This window comes from Papio anubis, chromosome 13 (genome assembly GCF_008728515.1).
Source record: "Papio anubis isolate 15944 chromosome 13, Panubis1.0, whole genome shotgun sequence".
Classification (NCBI taxonomy): Eukaryota; Metazoa; Chordata; class Mammalia; order Primates; family Cercopithecidae; genus Papio; species Papio anubis.
The window spans coordinates 70,606,136-70,623,521 of record NC_044988.1 but is presented as its reverse complement, the minus strand read 5'-3'; the positions used below and the strand labels follow the sequence as shown (position 1 = coordinate 70,623,521).

The 17,386-nt window shown below is 38.2% G+C and overlaps 1 protein-coding gene and 1 pseudogene across 3 annotated transcripts in view; both read left to right on the top strand.

The window, feature by feature from the left end:
* Positions 1-816: 816 nt before the first annotated feature.
* Positions 817-17,386, top strand: part of BAAT (bile acid-CoA:amino acid N-acyltransferase) — a 28,064-nt gene continuing 11,494 nt past the window's right edge. Inside the window, exon 1 of one of the 3 annotated variants that reach the window (XM_021927316.1) lies at positions 817-918. The gene's annotated coding sequence lies outside the window, so the exon portion shown is untranslated. The other 2 variants (XM_021927317.2, XM_003911436.5) reach the window with 2 other exon arrangements.
* LOC101008583 lies at positions 10,075-12,469 on the top strand (annotated as a pseudogene).

Genomic DNA, 17,386 nt, shown 5'->3' with positions numbered 1-17,386 from the left:
AGATTCATCCAGGTTATTGCATGTCATTGTAATTCATTTATTTTTATTCTCTAGAAGAGGAATTGCTGGGTCAAAAGTTATTCATATTGTCACATTTATTAGACATTGTCAAATTGCTTTCTGAAGTGGTGGTACCAATTTATATTCCCTTAGTATGGCTTCAGTCTGAGTGATTTGCTTCCTAACTAACTCTTATTTTTGGAATTTTTAATTTTTGCCAACCTTATAGGTATGAAATATACCCCATGATTTTAATTTGCATTTCTTTGATAATAAATGAGTTAAGCCTTTTCCCATATACTTATGCTTGTGTCTCATTGTCTGTTAAGTATCTGTTTAAGACTTTTTCTCATATTCACCTGAGATTTTTAGACATTACATTTTTAGGAATATTTTATGTATCCTAGTTAATAATTCTTAATCAATTGTATCTGTAGCATAAGTCTTGCAAGGTAGTAGCTTGTAGTTTTCAAGTATTTTATGGAGTATTTGGCTGATCAGACTTCCTTAAAATTAAGTTGAATTTACCAGTAGTTTCCTTTAAGTTCGTACTTTTTAAATGCTCTTATCATCTCAAAAAAGATCCAAAACTTTTATAGAGATAGTCCTTTTATTGTCGTGTAAAATCCTACTAACACTCCATTCTATAGCTATTTTAAGAAACTGTGTGAATTAGTTGAGGAGGATTAGTAGGAGATTTGGTGCTCCCCAAATTCTGAAAGTGGGGCTTGAGTATTTTATTACTCATTACTGTGATCACATTTGTATTTTTCAGCTTTTGTTGTCTCAGGAAAGAAAACATTTGCAAATGCAGATCCCTTCAGAAGTTACCTTGAGTATTTTATTGCAGAAGAAAAATATGCCCTAATGGTACCAATAGGGGTCAAACAACTTCTATAAAGAAAATTACTAAAATATGTGAGTAAAATGTAGTGGCAATCCCTAAGAGGGGGGGATTTAGAGAGAACAGAAAATGAAGAGGGAAAATAGTGATACATTTATTGGGTTCAATAACTGTTAAAAATTAATAGGAAACTAGAGCAAGAGATATGTGGTAACCTAGCACTTAAGTTAGCTCTGTTATACTTCCAAAGGCATATTTGAGGTTTTGGCCTTCTGGGCAACTTTTGGGAGAGTGTCTGTCATTTTTCTTTTACTGCTGGTAAAGAAGACTCAGAGGAAGAATCCAGGTACTTTGTATTTTAATCAGGACTATTTCTTTTGGGTCGATTGGAAATAAGTTAAAATCTCAGCTCTTGAATTAAATCAGTTTATTTACTTCAGTGTTTGGAATTTTAGCAGTTCATGAAGACAACTAGTCTTTCTGCTCATTTCATAATCACAGCTGTAGAGTTGCCAGGAGTGTTCAGATAAGTGTGTCTTTTCATTTTGATTCGCTTAGAAAGGATGTCAATAGGGACTTGCTATTATGACAATATTGAGCTAGAATTTATATTTCTGAGGAAAATGAAAGGCTATCAGAAGTCATTTGTTAAAATTTCTTTATTCTGTCTTCCCAATCTTTATCAATATTTCTCCCTCTTTTAAAAGACTATTGCCTAGAATTTTATAGAATAAGCCCTCCTATTCTGGGAAACTGTATTGTGGTCCTATTTATATTTTGTTTGAAGGGTAATTTTCTTTTAATGTAAGACTAATGCCATGTTAGAATTAGATTCTGTGAAAATATTTCTTCAATCTTTGAATATATGTTATACCTATTTATGCAATTCAGGAATGATTTCTGGTAGTGAAATGTAATGTTAAAAAATACCAAAAAAAGCAAGTATAAGTTGAGCTAAAGTTAATGACTTTCTAATTGACTTATTTCTGTTTGGGTACACTGGTTGATACATGTGATATTTGAATAGAAATAAATTTAATGGATAATATTGTTAGGGGTGGCGAATATCTGAGTTACTGGTGGCAAATCTGTGTGGGTCTCCAACAGTCTCATTTCTTGCCTCCTCAAAAGAAAGAATTCAACTGAGGGGCATAAGGCAGTAAAAGAGACCGAAGCAAGTTTCAGAGCAGGAGCAGAAGTTTATTAAAAAGCTTTAGAGCGAGAAAGAAAGGAAAACACAGTTGGGAGAGACCCAAGCAGGCATCTTGGAGGTCAAGTGCCTTGTTTAACCTTGAACCTAGGATTTTATATGCTGGCCTACTTCTGGCATCTTGCACCCCTTTCCCTTCATCCTTCCCTTAAGGGTTAAGGGGAACCACCCACATGCATAGTGCCCTGCTTATGCTTGGGATGTGAGCATGCACAGTGTGTTTACTGGAGTTTCATACATGCTCATCTGAGGCTTTCTTTCGAATTCTGGTGGCATGCTCCTGGAAGGTCATACTCTGCCATTTTGCCTCTTAATGCACATGTTTGAGCTCATTCGCCCAATTCCTGAAAGCTGCCAATTACCAATTTCAGATGTTTATCTGTTGAGAAACTGCCTTTCCCTGGTGCTGACTGTGACCAATTGTTTTTTAGAGAAGCAGAGTGACCATCACCTGATAGTCACCTCACATTCTGGTGGGTGGGGGGAACTCTCTCTTGCCTGACTCATGCTTGACTAGCTACCTACTGTAACAATATGTAGAAGAAATACTATACCTTAAGCTTATTTAGAGTAGGAACTGCATCTTATCTGTCAGTGACTATGACATGTAGACCCTTGATAAATTCTTTTTGAAATACTAATCAATTTGGCTAAGAGTTGGAAATGTAGATTCCATTTCTGACTCTCATGTATTTCTGTATGACCTTAAGTACTCAATTTCTTGATTACAAGAAAAATGAAATATGATACTTGGAAGCTATAGTATCACTTATTTTTAAGCTTCTCAGGAAACAGATGCAATGTTTACTCACCACTGAATTATTCTCAGCACCTCTCTCTCTGTAGGCTCATTCTTGTCAGCATGTATTTATGTCTGTGTCTGTCTCATCTCTCATCTATATATACACATATATATGCAACACAAACACTGTTGCATATATTTTCTTTTACTTTCAATCTGTCTTTTTTGACAATGTGTTTCTGAAAAATAACCACTTGCTTTTTCAACTAGTTTGACAATCTGTCTTCTTTTTTATTTCTATGTATGTATGTATTTTAGAGAGAGGATTTCAGTTCTTTCTCCCAGAATGGAGTCAGCTCTTTCACCCAGTGGCATGATCACAGCTCACTGCATCCTCAACCTCTCAGACTCAAGCAATTCTTCTGCCTCAACCTCTCAAGCAGCTGGGACTACAGGTGTGCCCCACCACACCCAACTAATTTTTACTTTTTTTGTTGTTGTAGAGGTGAGATCTCACTATGTTGCCCAGGCTGGTCTCAACCTCCTGGAATCAAGTGATCCTCACACCTCAGCCTCCCAGAGTGCTAGGATTACAGGCATGAGTCACCATGCCTGGCCTGTGTCTTGTAATTGGAGTGTTTGATCTGTTTATATTTAATGTAATTATTGATCCGTTTGGGTTTTAAACTCCCATCTTGGTAGTTGTTTTCCATTTATCCCATTTATTATTTGCTCCTTTATTCCTCCTTTCCTGTTGTGGCAGATTGCATTTCCCAAAGATGTATACACAAATGCACATACAAATACACACACGAGGCCAGGTGTGTGTGGCTTTGCCTGTAATTCCAGCACTTTGGGAGGCCGAGGCAGGTGGATCATTTGAGGTTAGGAGTTCGAGGCCAGCCTGACCAACATGCTGAAACCCCATCTGTACCAAAAAAATAGAAAAAAAATTAGCCAGGCATGGTGGGGGCACCTGTAATCCAGCTACTCGGGAGGCTGAGGCAGGAGAATCACTTGAACTGGGAAGCGGAGATTGCAGTGAGCCGAGATTGCACCACTGCACTCCAGCCTAGGCGACAGAGCAAGACTCCATCTTAAAAAGCAAATACACATACACTTTTCATCCACTTAAAAAAAAGGTACAATGTGATTGACATTTCTCCTACTGTTAATAGGTATCAGTGTTTTCTCCACTTGAATTTTGATGGGCGCTTGTGACTGCTATTAAATGGCAGAGATTATGCTATGTGATTTCCAACGCTAGGATATAAAAAGGATACAGCTTCTACCGAGCTTTTTCTCTCTTGTGTTGCTTGCTCTTCCAACCCAGCCACCATACTGTGAGTAAGCTTGCTCTGTGGTAAGTGAGCAGGTCTATACAAACCTACCCCCAAAGGCCAAGGGAGCTGAGACACTGAACAAAGAGAGTGACCAAACAGTTTCTCAGAGAGAAACATTTAATAGGGGCTTACAAACAGAAGCTATGTCTCAGGCGGCTGTGAGACAAAGGATTCCCTCACTGTTACGCCCCAGACCCAGGATTGATACACCATGGGGAAAGGATAATCATGCTTCAGCAGGAATATGTAGGAATTTGCCTAAGGGTAGGATTTATGGTAAGTGCTCTTATATAAGAGATACTAGATAAGGCAGAAATCTTAGAGGCATTCCTAGAAGTGGGGTTAATCGGATGTTAACATGGCAGATTAGAATCCAAGATGGAATTGCTATAACTGCCACACTCCAGCTTTCTAATCAGGCTCTTAGAATCTCACACACTCTCCTCTTCAATGGTCCTTGAGTTTAGAGGAAGGGTGCTTGATATCGTATAGCTTTAGCAGCAGTGCATTGGCAATGGGAAACAGATCAGGCCCAGTGGGATTTCAGATGAGGAAAAATGCATAGGCTTTCTTGAAGTATCTCTAGTCTTTGGAGTACCATGATTTTTATTTTCTCGGATGAAGTAAAACACTGAGAGATAAATAACATTAATATTCACACAAGGACTACAGTCAAAAAGAATTTGTATGCCAGAGCAAAAAACAAAAAACAAAAACAAACAAACAAAAAAACCCTATTCCATTAGGCAGTCAACTAAAAACAACATGAAGAAAATTAAAACTGGGTTTGTCGTTAGAGACTTGTTGTAGCCAAAAAATAATTTAGGATTAGTCCAAATTGTAGGCAAGTAATAAAAACAATGGATAAGACTAGAATCTAGGCTGGGTGTGGTGGCTCACGCCTATAATCTCAGCACTTTGGGAGGCCGAGGCAGGCGGATCACGAGGTCAGGAGATCAAGACCATCTCGGCTAACATGGTGAAACCCCGTCTCTACTAAAAATACAAAAAATTAGCCGGACATAGTGGCGGGCGCCCGTAGTCCCAGCTACTCGGGAGGCTGAGGCAGGAGAATGGCGTGAACCTGGGAGGCAGAGCTTGCAGTGAGCCGAGATCGCGCCACTGCACTCCAGCCTGGGCAAAAGAGTAAGACTCTGTCTCAAAAAAAAAAAAAAAAACTAACCATGGGTATACAATAGTTTTTTTCTGAAACGTAATTTTTTTTCTAAGTTTCTATTTCTACCAAGGCTAAATTATTGTAGGACCAATTTATTTGCAAAATGAATTTTAGTCTTATTATACTTGACCTGATTATTTGCATAAAGTGCAGCAAGAATAGTGATTGGCCATATAGGTTCTTTTAAAATTGGCTTTTTTGGAACTTTTAAATAAAGAATCTCAGATTTTTTAAAGCCTTGAGGCTAACAAAGCCAGAGATTTGCCATCAGGCTGCAATAGCTGTATAAATTGGGTGAATTCTTCTAAAGATTTCCAAATAACTAGAGGTTCCTGGGATCACACCTGTAATCCCAGCACTTTGGGAGGCTGAGGCAGGCGGATCACCTGAGATCAGGAGTTGGAGACCAGTCTGGCCAACATGGCAAAACCTTGTCTCTACTAAAATATAAAAATTAGTCGGGTGTGGTGGCAGGCACCTGTAATCCCAGCTACTCAGGAGGCTGAGGCAGGAGAATCACTGTAACCTGGGAGGCGGAGATTTTAGTGAGCAGAGATTGTTCCCTTGTACTCGAGCCTGAGCAAGAGCGAAACTCCATCTCAAAAACAAAACAAAGTGACATTCTTTACTTACCACAGGTCAGGAACCTTATAAAGGACTGTAGAGAAGGTACTAGGCCAGTCTTTCTAAGCGTTTTTGTTTTTTTTTTAATCAGCTTTATAAAATCAACCTCAATTTCTCAAAGAAGTCAGATCATATTTGAAAATATGCCATTTCAGTCAAAGCCTTGGCAAAATAACCAGTTTCTCCAGTGTGTCCTCGTATAAAAGAAAACATATTCTTACTGAATTCATGTAAATAACTATATTGCCATAAAATAATACTCACAGATAGTTCCCAAATTTTAGAGAATTCAGATAGAAAGGTAAATTTTTCTCACAAAAGTATATTTTACTCAATTGTTATAAACTATAAGTAGCTCAGAAGAGGGAAGGTGTATTAGCCAGGTTCTTTAGAGGGACAGAACTAACAGGATATATGTATGTATAAAAGGGAGTTTATTAAAGAGAATTGATTTACACGATCACAAGATGAAGTCCCACAATAGGCCCTCTGCAAGCTGAGGAACAAAGAAGCCAGTAGTCGATCAGTTCAAGTTCCAAAACCTCAAAAGTAGAGAAGCCAACAGTGCAGCCTTCAGTCTGTGGCCAAAGGCCCAAGAGCCCCTGGCAAACCACTGGTGTAAGTTCAAGAGTCCAAAAGCTGAAGAATTTGGAGTCCGATGTTCGAGGACAGGAAGCATCCAGCATGGGAGAAAGATGGCCGGAAGACTCAGCAAGTCAGCTTCTCCCACCTTCTCCCTGCTTTATTCTAGCCCTGCTGGCAGCTGACTGGATGGTGCTCACCCACATTGAGGGTGGGTCTGCCTCTCTCAGTCCACTGACTGAAATGTTAATCTTTGGCAACACCATCACAGACACACCCAGGAACAATACCTTGCATCCTTCAATCCAATCACATTGACAGTGAATATTAACCATCACAAAAGGTTTTCTTGACTCTTCTTTAATCAGAGTAGCAGCCTTCCAAACAGGGTGTGATTGATTAACCTTGGTACTGCCATTCACAAACCAAGCAGCTGTTTGTAAGGCAAGTGAGAGCTATTTATTGGACACTGTAGAATCCAGCAGTTCCTCACACAGTTCCAGAGTCATTCCTAGGGGGAAAGAGGCTCCCTGCACATGAATGTCTCCTCCTTGCACTTCCCAGGTAGACTGATCCTATATAAACCACTTCTATTTTATTATGGGACTCTTTTGGGTACTACTGTCCCCATTAGAATGTTTCTCTTGACATCACCCCAGACAACATGAGGATTTTAGCTTTCAAAACCATTTGTGGTGGCTCACTCCTGTAATCCCAACACTTTAGGAGGCCGAGGCAGGTGGATCACTTAAGCCCAGGAATTTGAGACCAGCCTGGCCAACATGGCAAAACCTCATCTCTACCAAAAATACAAAAATTGGCCGGGCGTGGTGGCGCATGCCTGTAGTCCCAGCTAGTCAGGAGGCTGAGGCAGGAGGATTGCTTGAACCCATGAGGCAGAGGTTGCAGTGAGCCAAGATTGCACCACTGGACTCCAGCCTGGTCGACAGAGTGAGACCCTGTCTCAAAAACAGACAAACAAACAAAAACAAACATTTTATGTCCTTTAGTCATAGGAGTAACTTCAGTTAACATCCCATAGCAAGGCAGTAAATGCCCTTCAAGTGAAATTCTCTAGTCCAGGGTCCTGATAGTTGCTGCTGGGAGGTATTCGCAGGCTTTTGCTATAAGCTACAATAAACATTCTACAAAGGGCTATCAAATACAGAATTTGTCCCTGGCAGCCTTCTAACTTCTACTCTACCCTCTCTGGACTTGAAAATCTTATTGGTTGCCATTTAGTGCGTCCAATTAATATTGCTCAAAGGGTGGATTTATATGCCTTCTCTTTACAGTACTAGGTAGAGGAAATATTCTCCAGTTACATATAATCTCTATTCCCATAAAACATCTAGGTAAAGGAGACACAACTTTCTTACATAAAGCCTATGTAAACATTTCAACTTTTTTTTTTTTTAAAGTTCTGGGACACATGTGCTGAACCTGCAGGTTTGTTACATAGGTATACATGTGCCATGGTGGTTTGCCACACCTATCAACACATCATCTAGGATTTAAGCCCTGCATGCATTAGGTATTTGTCCTAATGCTCTCCCTCCCCTTGCCTCCCACCCCCCGATAGGCCCTAGTGTGTGATGTTCCCCTCCCTGTGTTCATGTGTTCTCACTGTTCAACTCCCACTTGTGAGTGAGAACATGTGGTGTTTGATTTTCAGTTCCTGTGTTAGTTTGTTGAGGATGATGGTTTCCATCTTCATCCATGTCCCCACAAAGGATAGGAACTCATTCTTTTTTATGGCTGCATAGTATTCCATGGTGAAAATGTGCCACATTTTCTCTATACTGTCTAACATTGATGGGCATTTGGGTTGGTTCCAAGTCTTTGCTATTGTAAATAGTGCTGCAATAAACATATGTGTGCATGTATCTTTACAGTAGAATGATTTATAATCCTTTGGGTATATATCCAGTAATGGTATTGCTGGGTCAAATGGTATTTCTGGTTCTAGATCCTTGAGGAATCACCATACTGTCTTCTACAATGGTTGAAGTAATTTACACTCCCACCAACAGTGTACGATAGTTCCTATTTCTTCACATCCTCTCCAGCATCTGTTGTTTCTTGACTTTTTAATGATCACCATTCTAACTGGCATGAGATATGATCTCATTGTGGTTTTGATTTGCATTTCTCTAATGACCAGTGATGATGAGCTTTTTATTTTTATATGTTTGTTGGCTGCGTAAATGTCTTCTTTTTAGAAGTGTCTGTTCATATCCCTCACCTGCTTTTTGATGAGGCAGTTTGTTTTTTTCTTGTAAATTTGTTTAAGTTCCTTGTAGATTCTGGATGTTAGCCCTTTGCCAGATGGATAGATTGCAAAAATTTTCTTTCGTTCTGTAGGCTGCCTATTCACTCTGATGATAGTTTCTTTTGCTGAGCAGAAGCTCTTTAGTTTAATTAGATCCCATCTGTCAATTTTGGCTTCTGCTGAAATTGCTTTTGGTGTTTTAGTCATGAAGCCTTTGCCCATGCCTATGTCCTGAATGGTATTGCCTAAGTTTTCTTCTAGGGTTTTTATGGTTTTAGGTTTTACATTTAAGTCTTTAATCCATCTTGAATTAATTTTTGTATAAGGTGTAAGGAAGGGGTCCAGTTTCCATTTTCTGCATATAGCTAGCCAGTTTCCCCAGGACCATTTATTAAATAGGGAATCCTTTCCCTGTTGCTTGTTTTTATCAGGTTTATCAAAGATCAGATGGTCGTAGATGTGTGGTGTTATTTCTGAGGCCTCTGTTCTGTTCCATTGGTCTATAGCTCTGTTTTGGTACCAGTACCATGCTGTTTTGGTTAATGTAGCCTTGTAGTATAGTTTGAAGTCAGGTAGTGTGATACCTCCAGCTTTGTTCTTTTTGCTTAGGATTGTCTTGGCTATATGGGCTCTTTTTTAGTTTCATATTAAATTAAATTAAAAGTAGTTTTTTCTAGTTCTGCAAAGAAAGTGAATGGAAGCTTGATGGGAATAGCATTGACTTTATAAATTACTTTGGGCAGTATGGCCATTTTCACAATATCAATTCTTCCTATCCATGAGCATGGATTTTTTTTTTTTTCCATTTGTTTATGTCCTCTCTTATTTCCTTGAGCAGTGGTTTGTAGTTCTCCTTGAAGAGATCCTTCACATCCCTTGTAAGTTGTATTCCTATATATTTTATTCTCTTTGTAGCAATTGTGATTGGGAGTTCATTCATGATTTGGCTCTCTGCTTGTCTCATATTGGTGTATAGTAATGCTTGTGATTTTTGCACATTGATTTTGTATCCTGAGACTTTGCTCAAGTTGTTTATCGGCTTAAGGAGTTTTTAGGCTGAGATGATGGGGTTTTCTAAATGTAGAATCATGTCATCTGCAAACAGGGACAATTTGTCTTCCTCTCTTCCTATTTGAATACCCCTTATTTCTTTCTCTTGCCTCATTGCCCTGGCCAGAACTTCCAATACTATGTTGAATAGGAGTGGTGAGACAGGACATCTTTGTCTTGTGCTGGTTTTCAAAGGGAATGCTTCCAACTTTTGCCCATTCAGTATGATATTGGCTATGGATTTGTCATAAATAGCTCTTATTATTTTGAGACATGTTCCATCAGTACCTAGTTTATTGAGGGTTTTTAGCATGAAGGGGTGTTGTAAACATTTTAGCTTTTATAATCCTATCAATCCTTATATTTTATGCTCTAGTCTCAGGAACTCTGTACTCCACCCCCAGACCATTTTACCCTCTCTTGTCAAAAAAGCTTTGGGTTCCCAGCAAGGGGTTGAGCCAAGGGATATGGGCCTTTTTGTCAATTTTATCTGATTAGCCTGTCTCCACATTGCCCCAGGACATTATTAATCAGCTTTCTCATTGTAATTTTTGCCTTCTGAGTTTTGAAACTTCCCCAATCTGTGTAAATACAGGAAACTGGTTTGGTGCTCTTTAATGTTGGGGAACCAGTAGGGGATCCCTTTGGTCCACCCAACATTTGATAGTGTTGTATTAAGACTCAAAAGGTAAACAAAAATTTTATTATCTCTCATTAATACTATCCAAAAGTCTTGTTCAAAAGAGAAAACTAAATTTTACTTTGTATTAGAGTACTATCAATACTAAAGCTAATTTTAATAAAACCTAATGAATGATTTCATTGACTCTCACTCAGCTTTTGACCACACAAGAATTCCATAAACCTTTTATATATCCAAAGGAATATAAATAAATCATTCTACCATAAAGACACATGCACATGAATGTCATTGCAGCACTATTCACAATAACTTTTCACAATTTCAAAGACATGGAATTTACCTAATGCCCATTAATGCCCTCTTACAAAATTGTTTTCTATTTTTCTCTTTCTCCAACTTTTAGATCTATTTAGTTTTATCTACATCGTTTTTTCCATTCATTTTGAAACAATCTTTAAAATACCACTAAACCAGGCCAGCATGCCTACACGCTCCCTAGGTGCTGCTAGTCTGTGTGCATGAGTGGGAGGTGGCAGGCCTCCAACTTCAGCCTTCTCTGCTGACTGTTCTAGTGAGGTGTTGCCAGCCATGAACCATTTTGGTACCCGGTTGGTGGGAGGCACGGTGACCTCGTTGCTGCCACTGAAAGCCTGTAACATTGAAAATCTCGGCAAAATTGACATGTCTTTGGATGATATCATCAAACTAAATTGAAAGGAAGGAAAGAAGCAGACTTTTCTAACTGGAGCCTGGCGATTCAGGATGAGCATATGATGGAGAATCTAATAGAATTCTGGCTTTGGTAAGCCTAGTCTGAGCCACAGAGGAAGAGTAATGCCTGGAAAGAGATAGCTTTATGGAGTTATCACTGGCCTTGCATCTAGGAAAGCAACTGGAATTCACAAAGAAATTAGTCCTATGTATCATCTATCTCTAAGTGACAGGAATATAGAACGCTATTTTCTAGTGTTAAAAAGGAAGGGAAACCTTTTGAGACTAATACGAAGTGCAGAAAAACCAGTTGCAGTTCTCAAGAGACCTAACCAGCTAAACAGAAAAAAATAACATTCCAGACAATTTTACCAAGAGTGGAAATAAATTAAACCATCACAAACACGAGCGTTAGGCAAATTTTCTTTTCAGAAGACACCTAAAGGTTCAGGCCCAGTTGAACGCAAGAGCAATTGCTGGATAATGTAGTAGGAAAGAGAACTCATCAATGGCAGACTTTTGTTGCAGGACTTCTTTTTAGTGCAGCTAAAGATGTGGTCCTTGTCCCACGGCCACAAAAATTTAGGCTCACAGACAATTTGTGGAGTGAGAAAAATGGAACTTATTGGGCAAAAAGGAGAAAAGGGGGAACAGTGACCTTCCGCAAAGCCAGAACGGCCGCTACTGTGCTCCATGCCTCGTCATTTGAATCCAAGGCTCCACCCAGGAAGAGGAGGGGCCAGGTTCCTCCCTACTGCAAATGGTAGGAACTTCTGTGGCACCCAGTGTGCATTACTCCCAGTGCATAGGCGGTTGGAGTTTTTCCACGGACTCCTTCTCACCTGGCTGTCTCACTTTCACCACCAACAGAGGAATTTTGACTCTGTCTGTGGACAATCCTGGAGCAGTGCAATGCCCAGTAACACAGAAATCAGGATTAATTCATACTGCTGTATCTTCATTTTTAACAAAATGGAAGCAATGTGAAATAAAGAAAGTTCTTAAAGTGGTCCCCTACAATTGACATAAACAGTACTGGAAAAGAGACAGAGATGACTTTGAATGAGAAGTTTAGGATCCTGAAGGAACAAAGAGCCACTCTGACAACAAAGAAGGAAGCTGTTGTGTAACTGTATTAGTCTATTCTCACAGTGCTAATACAGACATACGTGAGAGTAGGTAATTTATAAAGGAAAGAGGTTTAATGGACTCAAAGTTTCACATGACTGGAGAGGCCTCAAAATCATGGCAGAAGACAAAGGAGAAGCAAAGGCATGTCTTACATGGTGGCTTACATGGTGGAGAGCTTGTGCAGGGGAACTCCCATTTATAAAACCATCAGATCTTGTGAGACTTATTCACTACCATGAGAACAGCATGGGGGGAACCACGCCCATGATTCAGTTATTTCCACCTGGCCCTGCCCTTAACATGTGGGGATTATTACAATTCAAGGTTGAGACTTGGTTGGGGACACAGCCAAACCATATCAGTAATCACGGGATCGATCCCATATCAAAGGGACTTTTGTGTGATGACTCTGAAAAATTGAATTGTTTGAAGAGTTCGTCATAGAAATTCAAGAAACTTTGCTTCAAAATATTCACAAGGCTAACTCTTTTTTATTTTTGAAGATTTTATTTTTATTTTTTAAATAAAACAGGTATAATATAATGCCCTGAGAAAATAACAGGGAATATACCTGTTCTTAAAGATTTCATTGTTGGCTCAGACAGAACAATTATCTATTTGACTTCTTTGGTTCCTCTTGTAGCAGAAGGAAGATAGAAAGATAGAAATTGATTATTTTTATGATAGTGGTATTTAGGATTTCATTGCCTTTGCCAATTTTTTTAGACTTTATCATGATAAATCTTGGTCTTCTGAGATATGAGTAGGTCCCTTTGTTGCTGTCACTTATCCTTTAATAGTGTGGATGTAATAAATATAGTTGCCTTGTCTTCATTAGAAATATTTTTTAAAATAATGGAATTCTAGTTTGGCGTTTTAAGATTTATGGAAATATATGAAACTTGGTTCATTTTTCAGGTACATTTTAGGCTAATGCTCCAGAATTATGAATTTTTAGTGTTGAACTTGTAACAAGAAATGTGGCTCTAGGCATTAGTCTCAGATTAAAATGTTGGTGCTTGAAGGCTGAAAATGCGTATTTACAAAGTTATCTGATAGGGCCTTGGAGGAGAGGATTCAGTTTAAAAATCTGACAGTTTGTATTTAGTAAATGAAAGCATGAGAGGAAGTAGCAAGTTGAAAGATGGGTAACTGAGATGAAAAACTTCAAAACTTAGGTCATACATGTACTGTTTGGATTTAGTGTGCTTGAGTCTAGTGTCCATAAATAATTCTTCAAATGGTATTTAGAAGAATTATAATTATTAAATGAATTGAGTCCCTTGGACATTTTGATAGTAAAATTAATAGCCATAAAGTCCTAAACTTTATTTGAAAAGTTACTTCTCATTTGAAAAGTTAAAATTTATGAACTTTGAAGCTTGCTAAATTAACTTATAGCTCCAAAACCAAAAATATACTTGTATATGTCACAAATAAGATGCAAAATATATAATAGAATTACATTGTACCTTGTTGTTTACCTTTCACTGATTTCTTGTGTGGTATAAAGTTCAGTAATGATGGGGAGAAAAGGGCTCCACCCCTACCCCCCAGACCTCTGATGGGTGGGAGGAGTAAGTCTGTTTGCCAAGATAGTGCTGAGTCCTCAGATGTTGTACACTATAAATTATAGTATAATGACAAATTCAGCAAAATGTTCCAGCTATAAGTTACAAGTTTGGTCATTTTGAAGCTTGACATTTTAGTTGCTATAATGTTAAAAACATCCAAGTAGGTGATAGTTTCTCTAAAGTATATTATTAATATTGACTTTTCCTGTAAAATAAAACATCGTTATCATTCAGCCTGCCTTGCATTGTATACTAGACTTCATTGTTGTCGCTCATACTTCTTGGGATACTTAATGGTTTATGCTAGCCCTGGAAAGCTATCAGTAACAATTTCATGCTTATATCAAAGAATTAAGTCTGATCCTTAATATCTGATATTTTGCCAGTACTTCTAGTGATAAGGGATTTTTGGAAGTCAGTTACAGAATTTAAAAATAAATTCTAGTCTTTCCTTAGCTATTTGATACTCATCCCTGTTCCTTCAAAAGACATGATCACATTATTTTTTATGGCTACGGGGACAAATAGGCCAAGTACTCATCGCAAAGCATTTTTGTAAGTATGCTTGCTTATATTTAGTCCAGAAACAATGCATTCTAGATTGGTTTAGAATTACTGGTAGCTTATTTTACAGCAAGGAAAAGCAGCTGAGCAAGAATTTGCTGTCTTTAGAACAGTTTATGAAATATGATATAAGGGTGTTTTCATTTTCCTATTCCCTTAAATATAATTGTACAGAGCTACTATTAATGCCATTTTTTGAGAAAACCTTAAAAATATCCCCAAATATTGAAATTAAGGGCATCAAATAACAAATTATCTTTGGTATATTAAACTATTTCCCTTCATGGATCTGTAATTTAAGTATAAAATATTGCCTTTGGTACAATTAAGACTTGTGTACATGTTGTATATAAACAAAGCAATATGCTTTCTTGGAGGAAAATTTTCTTTCTCTGAAATTTTTTTCATGGTTGTAGTCATCCTTGTTCAGTTCGTAAAAGTTTTGTTTGTGTTTTTTTAAACAGGATGCAACTTAAAATTTTCTTTGCATCAAGGTATATGCAAAACTTTGTTGCAGTGCATCACAAAATGAAAGTTTGCATTTAATGAGGAGATGCTTTACACAGTACTTTTTGCTATTTTTTGGAAAAGTTGCATTTAGATCTATTCTGAAGCTGTTAACTTTTAACAAATAAAATGTTACTGGTTTCCACAATGAAATACCATCTCATACCAATCAGAATGGCTATCATTAAAAGTCAAAAAATAATAGATGCTGGCAATGTGGTGGGCAAAAGGAAACACTTATACACTGTTGATGGGATTGTAAATTAGTTCAACCATTGTGGAAAGCATTATAATGACTCCTCAAGAGCTAAAAGCAGAACTATCATTCGACCCAGCAATCCCATTACTGGGTATCTATCGAAAGGAATGTAAATAAATCATTCTACCATGAAGACACATGCATGTGAATGTTCATTGCAGCACTATTCACAATAGCTTTTCACAATTTCAAAGACATGGAATCTACCTAATGCCTATTAATGACAGCCAGATAAAGAAAATGTGGCACAGATATACCATGGAATACTACGCAGCCATAAAAAAGAATGAGATCGTGTCTTTTGTGGGAACATGGATGAAGCTGGGGGCTATAATACTTAGCAAACTAACACAAGAACAGAAAACCAAATACCACATGTTTTCACTTATAAGTGGGAGTTGAATAATGAAAACTCATGAACACAAAGAAGGGAGCAATAGACACTGGGGTCTACTTGAGGGTAAATGTTTGCTAGGCAGAGTAGAATGACTGCACTTAACACAATGTATTGTATATTTTAAAACAGGTAGAAAGGAGAACTTTAAATGTTCCCAACACATAGAAATGATAAATACTCAAGGTAATAAATTCCCTAAAGACCCTGACTTGATCATTACACATTCTATGCATGTAACAAAATATCACATGTACCTCATAAATAGGTATAAGTATTATGTGGGAATAAAAATGTATCGGCCAGGCGCGGTGGCTCACGCCTGTAATCCCAGCACTTTGGGAGGCCGAGGCGGTTGGATCACGAGGTCAGGAGATTGAGACCATCCTGGCTAACACCGTGAAACCCCGTCTCCACTAAAAATACAAAAAATTAGCTGGGCGTGGTGGCGGGCGCCTGTAGTCCCAGCTACTCAAGAGGCGGAGGCAGGAAAATGGTGTGAACCCGGGAGGCGGAGCTTGCAGCGAGCCGAGATTGCGCCACTGCACTCCAGTCTGGGCCACAGAGCAAGACTCCATCTCAAAAAAAAAAAAAAAAAAAAAAGTATCCTGAATATTATGTATAAAAATAATGATTGAAATAAATAATGTTTACTTCCAGCAAAGAGCATACATTTACTCTGTCAGAATGTTAGAATTAGGGGCTGAATCATTCTGATGTGCAGTTGAGCTGGGTTTTGGCTTTGTGGCAAGTTTATTTGATTCAGTGCAAAACTGGCTTCAGATATTTTTGAGTGTATGGAATTATGCCTTTCTCATCAGAATGGTCTTGGGACTCAGCACTGCTGAATATCTGGAGAGATTTTTGTGTATTATGGCCGTGTTGCTAGCCTTTCAAACTGTGAAAGATTCTGATTCACAATCTTTCTGTAGTAAGGGTCACTAGGGAGCTTGCTTTGCTTTGCAATCCTGCTCCTGGATCTCTGAGTCTGGGGAAATCTCTCTCTACTCTGCTCCTCTGACCCCATTCATTGAAAGGCAGCTGTCTTATTTTACATGAAGGCCTGCAATGCCTCAGGTTTCTCTCAGCTTGCACCCCTGATCTCCGTCTGAGCACATGGTGAAGCTCTACAGAAAGTTGGCAGATAGAGAAAGACTTACTCTGTAGCTACAGTTTCTTGGAATTCTAGTTTATCAAACCAATCCACACATATCCGTTAAAAGTGCATTGTATTTTCTGTTGATTTCTCCTTATTTTTTTTTTTTTCTGTTGGGTTTATTTTTTTGCTGCTTTATCATAATTGAAAATCAGCATGTAGGAGAGAAAATTTCCTGTTTCCTATGGAGCAGCTTGTCATTTGCTGGAGTTCAGTTTATGTAGATTCTTTGCATTCTCAGTAATCTAATGAGTTATAAACAAAACAAAAATAAAGACCAAAAAAAAAAAAAAATCACCCAACAAACCCAAAACTAATTTTGTAGCTTATGCAGATAGTTTTGTTTGCTAGAGTGAGAACAGTGGTAACTCTTGTGGCTTTCTTCACACTAATCGAAAGGAGATGGGCTTTTCTTAATTTTTAAAAGGTTACAAAAAGCTCAGCAAGACTTTTATGTACCTGAAGGGCTTGTCAGCTTCTAGTTTTGCTTTCCTTTGGGCAAATCCTAAGTACAAAGCTATGGATGTTTTTTCTCTAAGGAGCAATACACACACCACCCCTTTTGTTCTTTCCAAAGATTTTATTCTCATTCTTTTGAGAAGA